Source organism: Chiloscyllium plagiosum, chromosome 26, assembly GCF_004010195.1.
Source record: "Chiloscyllium plagiosum isolate BGI_BamShark_2017 chromosome 26, ASM401019v2, whole genome shotgun sequence".
In the NCBI taxonomy this organism is placed as follows: domain Eukaryota; kingdom Metazoa; phylum Chordata; class Chondrichthyes; order Orectolobiformes; family Hemiscylliidae; genus Chiloscyllium; species Chiloscyllium plagiosum.
In genome coordinates, this window is record NC_057735.1 from 25984880 (window position 1) to 25995431 (window position 10552).

The 10552-nt window shown below is 42.9% G+C and overlaps 1 protein-coding gene across 3 annotated transcripts in view; it reads left to right on the forward strand.

The window, feature by feature from the left end:
* Nucleotides 1–10552, forward strand: part of LOC122563199 (chemokine-like protein TAFA-5) — a 347115-nt gene that overhangs the window by 323057 nt on the left and 13506 nt on the right. The gene's annotated exons all lie outside the window — the stretch shown is intronic.

Below are 10552 nucleotides of genomic sequence, written 5' to 3' on the forward strand. Positions count from 1 at the left end.
TGTTAAGACCAAATTGTTGAATATTTCAACAAAGTCCGAAAGGTTCTCAGTAGAGACTTAATAACAGAGGCCTCATTGTTATCCTCACTAGTATATCAACCAGAGGTCAGTTTGCTGAGTTGGCTGGATGGCTGATTTGCGACGCAGAGTAATGTCAACACCAAGAATTGAATTCCTGCACCAACTGAGGTTACCGTGAAGGACTCTCCTTCCCAACCTCTCCCATTGCTATGATGGCCCTCAGGTGAAACCACCACCATCTGTATAATGAGCGAACAGCCCTATGGTCCAGTAGGACTGTGGCAACTTTACCTTTATTCTGTAGCCTTGCCTCATTAATATGAGGCTTCTTTCTGCCACGAGGAAACTAGAGAATTCTTGACATGAAAGTCTGAAAGGGTAGCTGATGAATCCAGCTCATGGCTTGCTCCACTGGACCTCCATCTTGGGCAACTTAGCACCAATATCTCAGGACGCGCTGCATGGGTTGTGATTATGTGCACCCATGTGAATGGACCTTGGCATTTGCTACATGCCAGCCTCCCTATATCATCTTGACATGTCTCTAATCTATTTCCAATATGCTTTTACACTTCAGTGATGCAATTTGGAGTGCACCAGCACCTTTCATTGTCATGCTGCACTTTGTGCATTGAGACAAGCACCCAGCTCACAGATTGACCAGGCAATATTTCAGTTCCATTCACCCATTCTCTTAGCAGACAATCAGTTTGTGTTTAACTGCTTGTTTACATCCATCCATGCCTTGCTGTGCCTTTTTCTACTTTACCCCCTGGCTCAGCCAACGCTTAAAGGTGTATGGTGCTGTTGTATTGCTTTGTCATTGAGTGCAGATGGAAAGCCAGGCAGCTTGTCATGGTTGTCAGCTGTCATTAGTCAAGATGCTGTGGCCTCTATCAAAGTCACACCCACCACCTACACCAGCAGCCAATGCAGAGCATGTAATGCATGTGCAACAACCAACTGACTAAGTCTCAAAACATTGAGGTGCAGTAGCCCTCAGTTAAGTCTAGAGAGTGACCATCAGTCAGGGGGAGCTCATGTACAATTGGTCAAGGACTTCATCTGATCTCAGTCTAGGGGCAAGAGCATGTCAGTCAGCCACTCAGGATAGTCAAGGTCTGGATCCTCTACTCATAGCAGCTGATGAGATGAATATTAGGCATGCCATCAATTTCTTGGCTCCTTCTGCCCTACTGTGTGCTGTTTTCTCCTAGAGTGAAATAAAAGAGGGGAGCTTAGGTGACGTGAAACTGGTTGGCATAGCTGTTAGGAACTGCTAGTCCGCAGGGAAGGAGGACAGCTCTCCACTGTAACATGCTATGCACAAGGACCTCCAGGATATTGTCTGCAAAGCATGGCACCAATTTCCCCTTATCTGCCAAATCCAGGGTAAATGTCACAAACTGTGCAGGGCAGCTCCAGACTGTCAGTGTTTGACTGGGTGCACAATGACTATTTAAAGATAACATCTGTACTAGAAATCAAGGGATATTCCAGCGGTAGTAAATACGTACAACTACAGTGAATGGTAGAATCAGGACAGCATACAATGAAAGGTATGCTAGAGGACCGTGCAAAGTAGTTAATGAGGCAAAATTGTGATGATCATGCGGAAAGACTCACTGGGCCTCACAGTGAGAAACTTTCTATGAAAATGGCACTGAGCCAAAATATGGCCCTGAGGATTTATATAGCATGAGTATAACATGCTTTAAAGCAAGGGACATATGTTTCTCCTCAATCTGCACCCTACCTACACATGGTTGTTCCCCAAAGTATTACAGGAAATTGGGATGATTGGAATGTTCACTTTTACATAAATAAATACAATATAACCTTCAATTCAGGAAAAAAAAACAATTTTTTTCTCTCGTTTGTGTTCCACCCTGGCTGGCTGGTCTTTGGATTTTTTTTTCAATTACTTAACCTAATGCCTCTGGGTGTTAGCCCAAGAAAACCCTCAAGATCCTAGCAGCAAACTTTGCACAATTCCTGTGGTTCTGTACATTTCATTTCACCAATTTTTTTAAAGGCTTTTCACTTGTTGCTCTAATATTGGAAGCAAAAGTGACACTTGTAACACAATTTCAGTCTGACGAGTTAAATATGGTTCCACCATAATCCCATTATTGTGTCCAATCAAATACTGGCATGCACAATGTCATTAAGCAGCAGAGATATCACAATTATCCAAATTTTATTTGGAAAGAGATGTATCTGTTGTTGATATTGTCACTCCTGAGTGTACTGAAAGCTGAAGATATTTATCACTCCCTAATCACGGGCTCTGGCTCTGCTGGTTTGTTTGGATTTTTTATATACTCACTGCTAGGATATGAATGTCATGAGCAAGGACATCATTTTTTGTCCATTGTCTGTTACCTTTGGGAGGTTGGCAGCCAAGTTGCGTCTTGAATTACTGTTGTGGTTCTGTTCGCCGAGCTGGGAATTTGTGTTGCAGATGTTTCGTCTCCTGTCTAGGTGACATCCTCAGTGCTTGGGAGCCTCCTGTGAAGCGCTTCTGTGATGTTTCCTTCGGCATTTATAGTGGTTTGAATCTGCCGCTTCCGGTTGTCAGTTCCAGCTGTCCGCTGCAGTGGCCGGTATATTGGGTCCAGGTCGATGTGCTTATTGATTGAATCTGTGGATGAGTGCCATGCTTCTAGGAATTCCCTGGCTGTTCTCTGTTTGGCTTGTCCTATAATAGTAGTGTTGTCCCAGTCGAATTCATGTTGCTTGTCATCTGCATGTGTGGCTACTAAGGATAGCTGGTCGTATCGTTTCGTGGCTAGTTGGTGTTCATGGATGCGGATCGTTAGCTGTCTTCCTGTTTGTCCTATGTAGTGTTTTGTGCAGTCCTTGCATGGGATTTTGTATACTGCATTGGTTTTGCTCATGCTGGGTATCAGGTCAGCTGGAACTGACAACCGGAAGCGGCAGGTACAAATCACTATAAATGCCGGAGGAAACATCACAGAAGCGCTTCACAGGGGGCTCCCAAGCACTGAGGATGTCACCTAGACAGGTGACGAAATGTCTGCAACACAAATTCCCAATTCAGCAAACAGAACCACAATAACGAGCACCCGAGCTACAAATCTTCTCACAAATCTTGAATTACTGTTTTCTGTTAGGTGGGATGATCCAGGATTTTAAACAGTGAAGTCATGGCATTTCTGAGTCAGAGTAGTACGTGACTTGAAAACGAACTTGCAGGTATTGGTGCCCCAATTTGACTGCTGTCCTAACTGTTGTGGGTGGCATGGTGGCACAGTGGTTAGCACTGCTGCCTCACAGCGCCAGAGACCCGGGTTCAATTCCTGCCTCAGGCAACTGTCTGTGTGGAGTTTGCACATTCTCCCTGTGTCTGCGTGGATTTCCTCCCACAGTCCAAAAATGTGCCAGTTAGGTGAATTGGCCGTGCTAAATTGCCTGTAGTGTTAGGTGTAGGGGAATGGGTCTGGGTGGGTTGCTCTTCAGAGGGTTGGTGTGGACTTGTTGGGCCGAAGGGCCTATTTCCACACTGTGAGTAATCTAATTTAACCTTCCAGGTGGTAGTGATTCTATGTTTTATATACAGCCATTGGTGAAGTGTTTACAAGTTACTGCAATGCATACTGTAGATATTGCTCATTGTGACAATTGTGTGGCAGAGGTGAAGGGACTGAATGCTCTGTATGGTTGAGAGAGTTGTTTTGTCTTGGACGGTGTTCTTGCAGGTTTTTGAGCATTGTTGCAGCTCTAATTCTATTGGAATGCAGAGAAAATTCCATAATATGTTTGACTTGTAGATTGTTGGAAAAGATTTAGGTTATAGTCATACAGCACGGATACAGAGCCTTTCGTCCAACCAGTCTATGCTGACCATAATCTCAAATTAAACGAGTCCCATTTGCCTGCGTTTGGCCTATATCCCTCTAAACCTTTCTTATTCATGTCCTGTCCAAATACCTTTTTAAAATGTTGTAACTGTATCTGTGTCTACCACTTCCTCTGGCATTTCATTACACATGCATAACACCCTCTGCGTGAAAACATTGTCCCTTGGATCCCTTTTAAATCTTGTTCCTCTCACCTTAAACCTATGCCCTCTCCAATGGAAAAGACATAATCTATGCCACTCATGATTTCATAAACCTCTATAAAGTCACCCCTCAACCTCCTATGCTCCAGGGTAAAACAATCCCAGTCTATCTGCCCTCTCCTTATAACTCAAACTCTCCAGTCTCGGTAACATCCTTGTAAATCTTTTCTGCACCCTTTCTAAATTAATAATATCCTTCCTATTGAAGGGTGACCAGAACTGTGCACAGTACTCCAAAGGAAGCCTCACCAAGTGCTATACAGTGGCAACATGACATAGCAACTCCTATCCTCAATGCTCTGACCAATGAAGACAAGCATGCCAAATACCTTCTTCACCAACCTGTCTACCTGTGATGCCACTTTCAAGGAACTATGTACCTGAACCCCTAGATCTCTGTTAAACAACACTCCCCAGGGCTCCACCATTAACTGTGTAAGTCCTGCCCTGGTTTGCCTTACCAAGATGCGACACCTCACTTTATCTAAATTATACTCCATCTGCCTTTCTTCAGCTCATTAGCCAAGCTGATCAAGATCCTGGTGTAATCTTAGAAAGTCTTCTTCACTATCCACTATACCACCAATTTTGGGGTCAACTGCAAATTTACTAACATGCTTCCTATATTCTCAACCAAATTATTGATATAAACGACAAGTAACACCAGCACCGAACCTTGCAGCACGACACTGGTGACAAGCTTCCAGTCTGAACAACTTTCTACCACCACCCTCTGTCTTCTCCGTCAAAGCAATTTTGTACCCACTGGCTAGTTCTCCCTGGATCCCATGTGATCTAACTTTACTAATCAGTCCACCATGTGGAACCTTGTCAAAGGTCTTGCTAAAGTCCATGTAGGCTACCGCTCTACCCTCATCTAACTTCTTGATCACATCCTCAATCAAGTTAGTGAGACATGAGTTCCCATGTACAAAGCTATGTTCACTATCCCTAATCAGTCCTTTCCTGTCCAAATGCATGTAAATCCTGTCTCTCAGAATCCCCTCCACCACTGATGTCAGATTCACAGGTCTATTGTTCCCTGGCTTTTCTTTGCAGCCTTTCATAAATAAAGGCATAGGATTAGCCACCTTCCAGTCTTCCAGAACCTCACAAGTGGTTGTAGCAAATACAAATATCTCTGCTAAGGGCCCAGCAATTTCTTACCCAGCTTCCCACAATGTCCTAGGGTGCACTTAAGTCATAGAGATGTCCAGAAGGGAAAGAGACCCTTCGCCCTAACTCCTCCATGTTGACCTAATATCCTAAATTAATGCAGTCCTACTTGCCTGTATTTGGCCCATATCCCTTTAAACACTTCCTATTCATATACCCATCCAGATGCCTTTTAAATGTTCTAATTTTACCAGCCTCCACCACTTCCTCTTGCAGCTCATTCCATACATGCTCCACCTCTTGCATGAAAGAATTGCCCCTTAGGACCCTTTTAAATCTTTCCCCTCTCACTCTAAACCTATGCCCTCTTGTTCTGGACCCCCCAATCCCAGGGAAAACATCTTGTCTATTTATCCTATCCATGTCCCTCATGATTTTATAAACGTCTATAAGGTCACCCCTCAGCCTCCAACACTCCAGGGAAAACAACCCCAGCCTATTCAGCCTCTCCCAATAGCTCAAACCCTCTAACCCTGATCAGGTCCCAATGATTTATCTACCTTTATGCATTTTAAGACCTCCATCATCTCTTCCTCTGTAATGTGGACTGTTTTTTAAAACATCACTATTTATTTCCCCAAGTTCCCAAGCTTCCACGTCTTTTTTCCACAGTAAGTACAGACACAAAATATTAATTTAGTATCTCACCTCTCTCCTGTGCTTCTACACATTGATGGCATTGTTGATCTTCAGGGGACTCTATTCTTTCCCTAGTTGCTCTTTTGCCCTTAACATATTTGTAGAATCTCTTTGAATTCACCTTAACCCTATCTGCCAAAGCTATTTCATATGCTCTTCTTTCCTCCTTATTTCCTTCTTAAATATGCCCCTACATCCCCATATATTCCTCAAGGCATTTACTTGGTCCCAGCTGTCTATACCTGACATATGCCTCCTCCTTTTTCTTGACCAGAGCCTCAGTATCATTTGTCATCCAGGTGTCAGGAATAAGGTCACTCACCACAAAATATTCACTTTCTAATCTGTTCTTGTAACCATTAGACATATGTAACTGATTCAGTTATGTTCCTGGCCACAACTTCCCAGCATCAGTTATTATAAGCCTGAAGGAGGTCATTTGGCCTGTTGTGTCTGCATAGGCTCTCTGAAAAAGCATTTCACTTGGTATAATTTTTCTGTCTTCTCACTGTAAAAGCTGCACATTGTTCCTCTTCAAATAATACTCTAACTCCCTTTCAAATCTATTATTGAACCTACCTCCAGCCCACTTTCAGACAGTGCATTCCAGATCCTAACCACTCACTGCATACAAAAGGCTTCTTCCCATGTCACTTTTGCTTCTTTTACCAATTACTCAATATCTGTGACCTCTCATCTTGATCCTTTCCTGAGTGAGAACAATTCCTTCTTACCTATTCTGTCCAGACTCCTCATTATTCTTAATACCTCAAACAGATCGCCTCTTAGTGTTATCTTCGCCAACAAAAATAATCCTAACTTCTCCAATCATATGTGAAGTCCCTCATCTCTAGAGCAATTCTCATAAGTCTCTTCTGCATCCTCTTCAATTACTTCAATGCCTAAATGTAGTGTCTAGAATTGAACACAATACTCCAGCTGTGTCCAGAACCACTTCTCACTTTGGTACTCCATGCCCCTGTTAAGGAAGTTTAGGTATTGTCTGCTTTATTAACCACACTCTTCGCCTGTTCTGAAACCTTCAGTAACCAATACATATGTATACTCTCTGCACCTGCACCCCTTTAATGTTATGCTTTTTGTTCTGCATTGCCTCTTCACATTGATCCTTCCAAAATGAATCACCACACATTTCTTCACATTAACTTGATCTGTCAACTAGTCCATGAACTTTTGAAATTCTGTACTACTTTCCTCACAGTTTATAATTCCTCTATGCTACATCTCATCTGCACATTTTGAAATTGTGCACTGTACACAAGGATCGAGGTCAACTGTTTAGCACTGCTGCCTCACAGCGTCAGGGAACTGGGTTTGATTCCAGTTGTGGGCGACTGTCTGTGTAGGGTTTGCACATTCTCCCCGTGATTGTGTGGGTTTCCTCCAGGTGCTCCGGTTTCCTTCAGCAATCCAAAGATGTGCAGGTTAGGTGAATTGGCCATGCTAAATTGTCTCTAGTGATCAGGGATGCATAGGTTAGGTGCATCGGTCAAGGGAAATGTAGAATAATAGGGTAGGTGAATGGGTCTGGGTAGAATACTCTTCAGTGTCGGTGTGGACTTGTTGGGCCAAATGGCCTGTTTCCACACTGTAGGGATTCTATGATTCTATGATAAGGGAAAGCAACGGTTGCTACATTAACCCTCAGGGAGCTCCACTGCCAACCTTCCTCCAGTTCTAGCAATGTCCATTAATCACTGCTGTCTGTTTCCTGTCACTCAATTATATACTCCTGTTGCTATTGTACCTTTCACTCCATGCACAACGACTTTGCTCACAATTTTGTTCTACAGCATCATATGAAATACCTTTTGGAGGTTCATGTGCACCGCATCAGCAGGAATGCATTCTTCTACCTAATCAAAATATTCCAGCAAGTTAGTTCAACATGATTTCCCCTGAATAAGTCTATTTTGGATTTCCTTATTTAACCTGTATTTTGCTATTCATTTTGTCCTGAATTATCGTCCCTAGAAGCTTCTCCACTGCTAAAGTGAAACTAGCTTGTAATCACTGAACTGATCTTTGCACAGACTTTTCAAGAACAGTGCAAGTTTTGCAATTCTCCAGTCCTCTGGCACTACCGCTAAGGTTAAGGGGAACTGTAAAATTATGGCTTATATTTGTATAATTTCTGTTCCACTTGCCCCAATATCTTCTGAGGTATCTCACCTGGTCACTTTCCTTATCGACTCCAAGTTACCCTATATTCCTTTGCTTATCAATTTTAATCCCTTCTCATCCTCATTCAGCATATTCTGCACAGCAGGTTGTTGATGTTGGCAATGGCAGGGCCATTGAATGGGAAGTATTTAAACTCTCCTGTGTTGAAGTTGGCCATTGCCTGGCACCTATGCATCATGAATGTTACTTATGACTTTACAGCCCAAATCTTCATGCTGTGCAGATATTGCTTTATTGCAGGCAGAGACTGTTTCATTATCTGAAGATTTTTGAATAAAACTGAACACATTGCAATCATCATTGAATGTCTGTTGCACTTAGATATAGGTATAGAATCCCTTCGGCCCAACAAGTCCACGCCGACCCTCCGAAGAGTAGCCCACCCAGACCCTTTTACCTATTGCTCTACATTTTTCCCAGACTAATACACCTAACCTGCAGATTCCTCAACACTATGGACAATTTTAGAATGGCCAATTCACCTAACCTGCAAACCTTTGGATTGTGTGAGGAAATCAGAGCACCCGGAGGAAACCCATGTAGATTTGGGGAGAATATGCAAACTCCACACAGATAGTCGCCCGAGCTGGAATCAAACCCAGGTCCCTGGCACTGTGAGCTACCTTGCTGCCACTTCTGACCATATGATGGAGAGATGGTCTTTGATGAAGCAGTTGATGGATGAGGATACTATCTGAGGAACTCCAGCAATCGTGTCTTGGGGCTGAGATGATTGGCTTCCAACAACCGTAGACATCTTACTTTATGCTCAGCAAGAGTCCAGTAGTAAAAGATTTTTTTACATTGAGACTTTAAGACTTTTTGGGTACATGATGCCACATTCAGCAAAATGCTTCCTTGATGTCAAGAGAAATTGCTCTCTGTTGACCTGTGACATTCTCTATGTTTGGTCTAAGGTTGTAAAGGTCTGAGGCAAAGTGGTGCTGATGGAATTCAAATTGAGTGTTGGTGAGTAGGTTATTATAGAATAAATGTTGCTTTGCAGCACTGCCAACAATACCTATCATTTATTTGCCAAAAATTTATGTAGAATTAGTCCTGCTTTTTGTGGATAAGCCGTACATGGACAATTATCCACATTATCCAATAAGTGCTAGTGCAGTGGAAACAAAGCTATTTCAAGAGTGCCAGTCTTTAGCATTAGAGTCAGGATGTGGCCAGAGTCTTTAGTTCTGACTATATCCAGTGATATTACATCGGGTGAATCAGTGATTTACAATCAGTATTAATGACCGAGACAAATAGACAGAGTAATGCAATTATATTTGCTGAGGATACAAAGTTATGTGGTGTGATGATGCTGTGGCTTGAAGAGTTGCGATTAGTTCCTGTTTCTTTTAGAGAGAGAGATTGGGGGAGAGGTGTTGAGCAGTCTATGAGAAGATAAACAATTTGTGAGACCTTAGGGTTTTGTAAAGTTGGAACAACCAGAAGCACCCTGAGTGGGTGTGATCAAACTCTCACAAATCCAGGATTTTTAGTTAGTTTTTGGCATGGATGCTAGGGTCTCAGCCAGGTTGGAAGGCTGTGAATCTCTTCCGGTTGCTACACACTCTCTCTCTGGGCAGTTGCTACATGCATCTCTGTCTTACTGATAGGATTGCCTTTATTTCTGACAATTTGCCTTTTTGCCAAGGGTGTATTTATGGAATGTTGCTGTATTGGAATGGTTATTATTTAGTAGTAAAATAATCTATTATTCTGTTAAGTTTTCCAAAACAGTTAAGTTATTCCAAGTTCCTCTTTCGACTGTTGTATTTTAACTATAGTGTTTAAATAAATTGTTTTGCTTAATGTCGATTAATTTGACCAATCAACTTGCATCTGGAACACAGCAGCTCACATTTACCTTAGAAATAAGAAAAAGTTAGGGTCTAGGCTACCTTCTTAATATGGTAAAAATCCCGACGTCCCCAACAGTACCCTTCCACCGACACTCTCATTTGTCTGGCCGAACTGGTCCTCACCCTTAACAATTTCTCCTTCGAATCCTCCCACTTCCTCCAGACCAAAGGGGTAGCCATGGGCACACGTATGGGCTCCAGCTATGTCTGTCTCTTTGTTGGGTACGTAGAAGAGTCCATCTTCCGTAATTACATCGGCACCCCACTCCCCACCTCTTCCTCCGTTACGTTGATGACTGCATTGGCGCCACCTCGTGCTCCCGAGAGGAGGTTGAGCAATTCATCAACTTCACCAAAACGTTCCATCCTGACCTTAAATTTACCTGGACCATCTCTGACACCTCCCTCCGCTTCCTGGACCTCTCTATCTCCATTAATGATGACTGACTTGACACCGACATTTTTTACAAACCCACCGACTCCCACAGCTACCTGGATTACACCTCTTCCCACCCTACCTCCTGCAAAAATGCCATCTCGTATTCCTCTGCCTCTGCCA